Consider the following 10,596-nt stretch of genomic DNA (forward strand, 5'->3'; position numbering starts at 1 on the left):
TCTACATCCCGTCATTCAAGCATGGACCAACTTTGCTTGAATGCATTCAATGTATACTGGTAAGGAACAAAGCTTATGAGTTAATTACAAGGCTTGTAGGACAAAGAATTTTTCTTCAAGAGATCTTTAGATAAAGATCATGATAAGCTTAAGATATCACAGTCAAGAAATAAAAGAAGGAGCTCATCTTAATTCAATTCATAGTATCTATGATTGATCTTCAAACATTGCCCTACCATAGGAGCACATGATATGCTTTCATATTTTGACAAGATGTCAACTGTAGAGCAAGAAATTAAAAGACCACTACTATAGCTAATTTTTTGAATATGACTGAAGATATCAGCCCCAAATCAGCCCATAAAACTTTCGGAATTCACATTTGATGTTAGCATGAACTTTTCCTATCATAGAGTGTATAGATAAACCAAATACAAGTGTAAATCATACCATATGAAGCAATAGAGAAGTAAAAGGATTTGTTGTCCACAAATCAGTGTGTGGGCTACCTATTTCAACCCATATTCATAGCATCTACCTCCCAAGAAGACACTTTGATGAAGTACAAAAATAGACCCTATATTCAAGAGCATGTAACAAGCAATAGGTAGCTTGCAATAGGCATATAGAAGTAGGAGAAAAGAAGGAATTCCTATTGCCCTTGTTTGCTTTATAATTGACCACCTATTTCAGCCCCAAGCACGTACATAGAGCAATCAAGATGCTCTCTTGTTACCCCTTCTACAATGCTTATGCAATATCCACTTTTGCATCAAGCATAACAATGCCATGAATCTTCAAGAAGAGGAAAAGAAGTGATGTTGTCCATAATTCTTTGTTTGGCCTACCTAATTAAATATACACAGTTAGTAATCTCCTATACCTTAAGCATGGTAACAATGTGATAGCTAATAATCAGTCAACATGCTAATAGAATGGAAAATTACAATTTGTAATCATCCAAACCTTTTGTTGGTTTTGGCAGTATGCTAGCTTCTAATGATTACAAGTGGCAAACGATATTAGAATGGTACCCATTATGTCACTGATAGGTTACTAGCTATAGTTTGATAGTAGAGTGGGGGCTAATAGTAGACTGCTAGCTAATAGTGGTAACTGAGTGTTAGGTAGTATTAGATTGTAGTTGAATCAATGTAGTAGGAATATTGCAATATGCTAGTAGTTAACAATTTTATGTCAATGGGAGAAAGAAAAAACTGTGTGAAAGATAATGCATTTGCATGTTGAACTTAATGTGCAACCACAGGCAATTGAAAAACAATCAAACCAATCACAAAACCGATGCTAGAATGAAGAAAAACAACCTAAGATTGCTTAAGAAGATGCATTGGGTGTCATGTATACACTTTTCTCCCAATATGCTTTCAATCAACATCCTTTTTGTTGGGCAAGACACATGTATTGTTTGTCCAAAAGGACACCACTATATCTTTGACTTCCTCTATAATTACACTATGTGTGTGGCTATCATTCACACAAATGCAATGATAGAATTGTCTCCTTGTGTTGCAATCAAGATCTACTACATAGAGATTTCTTCAATGTATATCAAGAAGCCATGATGTAGCTACTATATTTGGTTTCCTCATCTGGTTTGTTAAATTTAACAGCATCATGATACTTGCCCATTTCAAGAACAACTCTTTCGAGATTTTTTGGTTTTTTCATTGCCTTGATCATGTTGTGCAATCCACTAATGAAAAGACTTTGCTTAGCACTACAAACCTTAGGGCAGTTAAATTGAATTTGCAAGCCTTTCCACTCTTAGTATTCAAGAAATTTTCTCTAAGGAAATCCACCTTCTCCAACTTGCCAAGACTCTCTATGCAATGCATGAAACACTTCAACGTCTTAGAATAGATTCCGCCTCATTTAGTGTCACTTAATCTAACATGTATAATCATAGCATTTCTGGCCTTGACCTTTGTATGATATTTCTACTTCCTCTTTGCTCCATGCTCCTTGATTAGACCTTTTTTGCATGAGCTACACTTAACAGAACCATTGCATAGGCATGTAGTAATAGGACTACTCCCATTTGCTATTGGGATCTCCCGTCAGTCAAAAATACATGTATGTAGCACGTGAGTTCAACAACATAAGGGATTTTTAATATACTATTTTTACACATTTTTTACATATAGAAGGGTCCCATATAAAGGGGTTACTTACAGATTGAATAGAAAAGGGTTATGTCTTATTAAGGGAAAATTCACAGATAAGGATATTTTTAAATAGGACTTAAATGCACGTGATATAGAGGGTATATGTATAGTGAGTTACCCGAGGGATCTCCACCCTATGGATCTTTGGGAGGCAAAGTAGAATGGCAAAATAATTTATCCCAATTCATAGATACACACCATAGTGTTTTGGATGAAATTTGTGTGTGTCTATGAGAGAGAGAGAGAGAGAGAGAGAGAGAGAGAGAGAGAGAGAGAGAGAGAGAGAGAGAGAGAGAGAGAGAGAGAGAGAGAGAGAGAGAGAGAGAGAGAGAGAGAGAGAGAGAGAGAGAGAGAGAGAGAGAGAGAGTGTGTGTGTGTGTGTGAGCAGATATTGAGAAAGACACACACACACACACACAGAGTGTGTGTGTGTGTGTGAGCAGATATTGAGAAAGACACACACACACACACACAGAGTGTGTGTGTGTGTGTGAGCAGATATTGAGAAAGACACACACACACACACACACACACACACACACACACACAGTGTGTGTGTGAGCAGATATTGAGAAAGACACACACACACACACACACACAGAGAGAGAGAGAGAGAGAGAGAGAGAGAGAGAGAGAGAGAGAGAGAGAGAGAGAGAGAGAGAGAGAGTAGATACAAAAGAGAAATGGTGACAAAGGAAGTCTCAAAGAGAGAGAGAGAGCGAGAGCGAGAGAGAGAGAGAGATGGAGAGAGAGCATTGTAACAGACTAAAAGAACATCATGGGCCATCAATTAGCCATGTTTAGTTATGTTAATGCAAATATTTAACTTGAAGATGCTTCACTTTTTAGACAAAGGTTCCCATTACGTTAAAGAGGAAGTTACCAACTTGCTAGTGATGCCTGGACTTAGGTATCAAGTCTACTTATGCATGCTTACATGAAGTTGGATTATATGTTATTTTGTTTTTATAAGTTTAATCATGTTTTTTTTTTCACTTGACAATCATAGTATGACAAGCTAGAGGCTGCTTGCAAGGAAGGATAGGTCCACATAGACTTTGTCAATGAGGTGATCATTAACATGAAGAAGGAGAAGAGATTCATTCTCTTTCTTAGATCACATTTTGTAGACCAAGATAGGACCATCCATGTGTTTGGGATTTGTGCTACATGCAAGGAGTCATTGGAATCGCCACATGTTATAGATAACCTCATGCTCGAGTGCATGCATCAATACCACCCCCTTTGCTTCAATGCAATTTTTCATACTAGTGAGTTTTGTGTAAAAGAGAGATGTAGTGTTAAATACCTATGGCAACAACAAAAGCATGGATCACCAAGTACTAATGTGGAGTAAGTTGGCACTATTATCCATGATGGTGATTTTATATGTCAATTAAAATGTTGATTTGGTGTAATCATTTGTTTGGAATCACCTATGTGGATGAGGAATGTTTGGTTGAGGTCAATTAAATATGGGAAGATTGTAGATAATGTGAAGTATGATGGGCTAGGACTAGCAAAGTCTACTATGAGTAATATGTTTGAGGACTCATACAGTTGGGAGAATGTATGCAATGTCCTACAGAACCTAAAGTCTAGGAGGATGAAGGGGAGGGGGTTGTGGTGGAGCTAAATGGGGACACAACATGGGAGACAATGAGGGGAGCTCCGATATGAAGGAGAGGGTGACTGCTACTTGAGGCAAACACAACCCAAGAGCTAGTACTACTAAACCTATGATCATCAATGAAGATGTTCCAAATGTGGAACACACCAAGCCTGAGAAAGCCGCTTTCATTGATGAGGTGTTGCTACATGTTGCTGAGGCCAAGGGGGATTTGGATACTATTGATCAAAATTGGGTGAGGGGATGTTGGTGGGAAGAAGGGGGGAAATAGGGAGGTTATCAAGGAGAAGGAAAAAGACACCAAAGGGAGCATGGTTCCTAATAGTGGACAGCACGCTAGTAGATGAGGCTCGGGGGGGTCACCTATAGAACATGTAATATACCACGTGAGTTCAAAAGAATGGGTATTTTTATTATGTGGGCTTACAGTTTTCCAAAAACAGAAGGGGTTTATAAATGCACCTCATGTAAAATTTACATTAGGGGTTTTTTAATTCAAAAATTTTTAGAAGCACACTTTTTTAGGGAATCAAGAGGGGGGAGGGGGGGGGGGATAGGGGGGTGTGTGTGGGATGGGAAGGGGATGGGTGGGGGGAAGATGGGGGGAGGGGAATCAATACTTAAATGCATATATGTTCTCATGAGACAATATTTTTCAACTAGCGTGGGGGAGGGGGGACGGATTCTATCATAGCTTTTCATCAATTCACATCAAGATCTAGACAACTTCAAAGTTTGAGGATTATAGGCAACACAGAGGAAACACAGGTGCCTTTGTCGAATGAGGCAAAGCATCCATAGTTGTTCCCTCTCCTTGCAATTTTATTAGCATTTCCCTTTAGGGCATATGCTAGTAAAATGGTGTGCGGCAAGGTAGTGCATGGCTCCAAAAAATTACCCACACTTAACTCAAGTTAAGTGGCTCACTATCTTGAGTAAAGTGGCCCACTTTATGTTTTAAGAGTTGTGGATCTTGGAAAAAAAGGAGTCCTTTAAATTAGGCATTGGCTACATCAAGGCAGATTAGAAGTGTTGGAGGAGGGCAATCAAGAGGTTGCTCAACTCACTCAACCTTGTAAACTATCATGGATAGTGGTCAAAATAGAAGTGATACAATGGTGTAGCAGTAAATCGCATCTTAGTATGGATAACACCCCCCCTCTCTGCATAGAAGGCAAGAAGATCAGCCAATCATTGTCTTCCACTCATGTTAGGAAGCTATTGTTAAGGTGCTGACTTGATTTTAGCCACATTTGCAGAATCTAGGGCATTGAATTGTCAGATGTTGAGATTGAGGAGGCACTTGTTCATCTTTGGAACATTAGGGCTCCTCTTAGAGATAGAGTATTTAACTAGAAACTCATTTTAGGTGCTCTTTTTATACGTTAAAAATTAATGAACAAAGGCATTTTAGATGGTCTATGCGTCTGTGGAGGAGTGAAACGCCTTCACACTTATTCTGGGATGGTTTCCATGCCCCCCATATTTGGAGGGAGGTTCTTCCCAAATTGAGTCAATGGGGATTAACTATTCACAACCCAAAATCCTATATCCCAGCCCACAAGCTTTTGTTGTTAACATAACTAGGTGATTTACACTACTTGAGATATGGTAGCCACACATTAAACTCCTCTTAGGAGAAGGAGATGGGCAAGTTGTCTAGGCTGCAATATGGCCAAAAGTTTGGTGATATCTTAGGGGACTTTGTAAGGAGAATCACTTTAGCAATAATGAGCTAAGTTAGCTAGCCAAATGGAGGCCAAATGACTTCCAATTTTGTAACTCAGAGATTCTTTTTTGACACCATTAATAATAATACAATACAAGTCTCAGTAAGAGAGATGGTCTGGCAATTAGTAGCTCCCCTTTGCGAAACCTTTGCATTCAATCAAATATCAAGAAAGTGAGACGGAGTCGTTATAGACGCAGTAGTTTAAAGATCCCTCGTTGTGGCAGGACAATACAACAATAAGTTAGTTTTCCCTGACAATTACAAAATCATTTTGTGGCTTTATTCTTGTGGTTTTGAGTTTCATGTGTTCTGCCTAGATTTGAAAGCAAATCTCGCAAGAACCCTAATGCTTCTACATTCAAAATGATTTTGTGGAGGTTGGATATCATAGCTTATATGTGTGCAAGCTATTGCTATGTATCATCATTGATATTTGCAAATTGATTTGGACCTTCATGCTCCAACTCTATGATGCTATGTTCCATAGCTTCTTCGGTCATAATAGAGATATTTAATTGTACAATGTGTTGAAGAGGTTAAGGATTCCTTCTAAGGCTAGGTATTTTCTCTCCATGGGGGGCAATATTTTGAATCTAGAATGAGGGTTTTAAGTCCTAGACCTTCTTGTTATAATTTGAGTGTTTTTCGGTCTTTCAGTCTATTCTTATCTTTGCTTTCTAAGTCTCATTCTTTTTGTTGCTAGCTAATCAAGTTCAATGAATTTTGTGACAATTTTCAAAACATACATGGACCATCATAAGCAATGATTGCACATCTCCTTAATTCCAAGCACATTCAAGTGCTTAGAATGTAAGAAAACTATAGCTCTTTTTCAACAACTTTTGAATTCATCAATCAAGCAATTTATAACACACTAGATAATCAAAGAATAAGTCAATCAATGTTGTTTCACTTGTCTAAATGAGTGTTACCTTATGCCTCCCTTAGCTTTTATGCTCTAGCTTTTGATTCCCTTTGTTCTTTGCATATCACATTTTGTTTCAATGTTTGATCCTAAAAGTTCACCTGCATAAAGATGTTTCCACATGAAATGGTGTGATCTAACGTATATGCCCTACTATGTGCGTGTTAGTATGTATGAAAGGTGAAGGTTTGGGTATGCATTAGGGTAAGACTCCTAGGAGGGATGTGTGGGTCACTATTCATGTAGTGATCTATGAGCCAAGTTAGATGATATCAAGACTATGTGCATTAGTGCATGGGTATATGTGCAACATTGATGCACATAGTACTATAGGTGTAATGTGGACTAAGTGCAAATGCATGTGGATGTTTTTGTCATAAATGCCCACCTTCTCTTTCTCTCATAATTTTCCACCCTCTAAATTACCCATCGGCTCCTCTCTCTCTCTCTCTCTCATGCCTTCCTGCATGCTCCTACCTTCCTCTACTTCCTCCCGCCTTCCTCCCGCCTTCCTTTACCTGCTCCTGCCCTGCTCTCGCCTTCCTGTACTTGCTCCCGCCCTGCTCCTGCCTTCCTCCCGCCCTCCTCTCGCCTTCCTCCCACCTTTCTCTACTTGCTCCCGCCCTCCTTCTGCCTTTCTCCCGCCCTCCTCCTGCCTTCCTCCCGCCTTCCTCTACCTGCCAATGATGCTTGCTGTGGATACTGTCGATGATGCTGTGGATGCCTTCCTCTTTCGTTGACGTTCGATGCTTGCTGTGGATGCTACCGATGATGCTGACGTTCGATGCTGTGGATGCTGACGTTTGACGAGCATTCGATGCTGTGGGTTTGATGAGCGTTCGATGCTGATGTTTGATGAGCGTTCGATGATGCTGTGGATGCCTTCCTCTTTCGTTGACGTTCGATGCTTGCTGTGGATGCTACCGATGATGCTGACGTTCGATGCTGTGGATGCTGACGTTTGACGAGCGTTCGATGCTATGGGTTTGATGAGCGTTCGATGCTGATGTTTGATGAGCGTTCGATGCTGACGTTCGATGCTATGGGTTTGATGAGCGTTCGATGATGATGTTTGATGAGCGTTCGATGCTGACGTTCGATGCTGCCTCCTGCGGATACTGCCTCCTGCGAATACTGCCTCCTGCGGATGCTGCCTCCTGTCAATGGTGTCCATCGACGACTCCTCCCACGTGTTGTCATTGATGCCTCCTGTCGATGCCACCTCCTATCGATGCTGCCCAATGATGCTGCTTCCTCCCATGTAGTTCGATGCCTCCTCCCACATTCGATGCTGCCACCTGTTGATGTTGTCAATAATTCTGTCAATGTTATTTGATGCTGCCTGGTTTGTTGATGCTATCCATTTTAGCCTCATTGTCACCCACAACTATTCTCTCTCTGTGCAGAATAAATCTATAATCGACAGCTCGCAGGTACACCATCATTATCTTGTAAGATAAATATTTATTTAGTTGAAAAATGCACTTTTGAGCAGCTTAAATCACATAATCAAACCATGTTTGATCCATGGTATAACTAGGCATCTCCTTGAGGAGAGTAGGCTGGTGCTTTAGGCCTACCAGCATTGCTGGGAAACTGACTACAATAGTCCTTTGTGGCACTTCCATGAGTACCACTACACCAGCTTCAATTTTGGCCCCATCCCCCACCTTGATGTCGCCCTCATGTCGCCCAGAATGGTTGCAGTGGCACCTATCAGAACCCCATTTCCTATCTTAGGATGCATGTCCCCACCAACTTTACCTGTCCCACCTAAGGTTGCATGATGCAGAATAGCCACATTGACAACCCACAAATGCTGTCTCTCCAATAACAACCCCTATGGCATGATCTAACAAAATACATTTTCCTATGCGGCAGTTGGATGTATGTTGGTAGCAAAAACGTCTGCAACCCTGCTTTGTAATGTCAATGCTAGTAGAACACGCCCTTCTATCCACAACCTATGGGAAATTTTGTGTGCTTGGCATGCTTGAAGATAATAAGAGGTATACGCAGTTTCAACAATCCAACTTTGTGTTTTTATTTTAAGAATAATTAAGACATCTACTTTGAGATGCTTGGTCTATTATATGTCACAAAGAAATGCTTTCCAACATAGATGGTTTTCTCGTACTGGTGTTTTGATCTTTCTATTCAGTGCATCTCTCCTATTTTGGTTGAATTAGCATGAATGGAGATTTACTTCTGCAATATTGAAAATAAGATAAGATATTATTGCTTAGACCCTCCCTAGGACCTACAAAATGATTTAAAAGCTTCAAAATTGTAATGAGAATCCCTTTGATTAAGAGAAAGGGGGGATAAGAAGAGAATTGTGAAAAAGAATTTTATGACAAATGTGCAAAGTAACGTGTATAATTTAAAAGATTGCTTATGTACCAATATCTTAATAGATACATGTATGTATTTATGTATATGTACTTCTATCTTAATAGATTTATGTATTTATGTATATGTACTTCTATGATTAACACTTAATGCTCCCTTGCCTCCTTGAATGCATAACATAGGTACACACATGATTAGAATCATCACTATGTATAAGGGTCTCAAGGGATGAGTGCGCCTTGGGGGATGAGTGCATCATAATATGTTTGTCTTGTGATGATTTCATAGGGCCAAAAGGTGCTTGTTAAATAGGCACTTAGTCGTGAACTCGGCAAGTGAGTGTCTTTTGATAAGTATGTCACAATTGACTTGGCACTGTGTCGTGAACTCGGCATAGAGGTGTCACTTTGGTTGTGATACCCTCCCTTCCCCCCTAGGTGTAGATGGGCACTTGGTCGTGAATTCGGCTAAATAGTGTCTTGACAAGCTACACATAAAATAAATGATGGGCATTTGATCGTGCATTCGGTTTCGTAATGTCCTGATACACTAATTGTTTGCTATTGTTCAATGGGATGGGCATTTAGGTCATCTATTCGGCCAAAAAATGTCCTGATCTATGTGTAGTTTTTTTAAAATCTATCATGTTCTTGCATTTGTATGTTTTTAATAAGTTATGACTAGATGTAATTTGTGTTACCTTTTCAATATTTAGATGGTATCATGCAATTGAAGTTCATATGCAACACCAATATAAATTAAGATTGATATCATACAATTGTATTCTTAATCAAATATTATATGTCATACATTTATATTAAAGTTATGTAGCTTAACTTACAATTGGTAGCTTGAGCCTTGGCCATTATGCTTATACACTTCTTTTCTTTATTGTAGAGAGTTTACAATTTGTGAAGATGGCCTTGAACATTGCCAAAGCACTACGCATTTGCTTGATAGAGGCTATATCATCCAGCACAGAAGAGCAGATATCACTCATCAATAGTAATGAAATTGTCTTTGTTACTTTCTGCAATTCAGCATGTACATCCATGCAGACCATGTTGCAGCAGCAAGGGCTTTCGCACCTAGTCACTGATGCACTTTGGGATCCCGAGAAGAACTTGCATCTTTGTCGTACATTGCTTGGAAATGCACCCAAGATGGTTGAAGATCTTAAGGAGTTAGCACCAGTGTCTGCATTGAAGGAGAGGTTAGTCTTTTGGAACATGAAGTGGAGAGAAGAGGTGGCACGCTTAAAGCGAGCAAAGGACTTGTCCGGGACAACCTCTCTACCAAAACGTCTAAAGACCACTATAAATGCAAGTCCTAGTTTTAGTCCAACAAAGAAGAGAGAGAATCCGTCAGGGGCAGGAACTATGTTGCACACATTGAGGAATCACCAATGCGCACCAACGATTGGCATTCCCTTTGATGCCATCAAGCTAGGTAGAGTCATTGGTGAAGGTTCCTTTGGACAGTGTGTCCAAGTTACTATTGATAATATTACTTATTTTCCTTTAGAGTTAACATATTGCGCCAAAATGTACAAGGGCTTCAACAATGTTAAGCTGCAGCAATTCCAAGTGGAGTGTGGGATGCAAAAGGTCAATGCATCCATTGTACGATGCATTGCCTTTACTTATGAGCCCCCTTGGGTTACAGTCTTTCCCTTTTTCAATATGGTGGTACAATAGATGATATATTGATGTGGGGCCCTTTTCAAAAATGTAAATATAGGAGAACCATCAAGCACCTCCACAAGCCATCA

The 10,596-nt window shown here is 39.8% G+C and overlaps 1 pseudogene; it reads right to left on the reverse strand.

Moving 5' to 3' along the window:
• Positions 1–7,969: 7,969 nt before the first annotated feature.
• Positions 7,970–9,879, reverse strand: LOC148032575 (serine acetyltransferase 5-like; annotated as a pseudogene).
• Positions 9,880–10,596: the final 717 nt, after the last annotated feature.

Source organism: Lygodium microphyllum, chromosome 8 (genome assembly GCF_053477565.2).
Source record: "Lygodium microphyllum isolate KBCC chromosome 8, Lygodium_microphyllum_v1.1.10, whole genome shotgun sequence".
Lineage (NCBI taxonomy): Eukaryota > Viridiplantae > Streptophyta > Polypodiopsida > Schizaeales > Lygodiaceae > Lygodium > Lygodium microphyllum.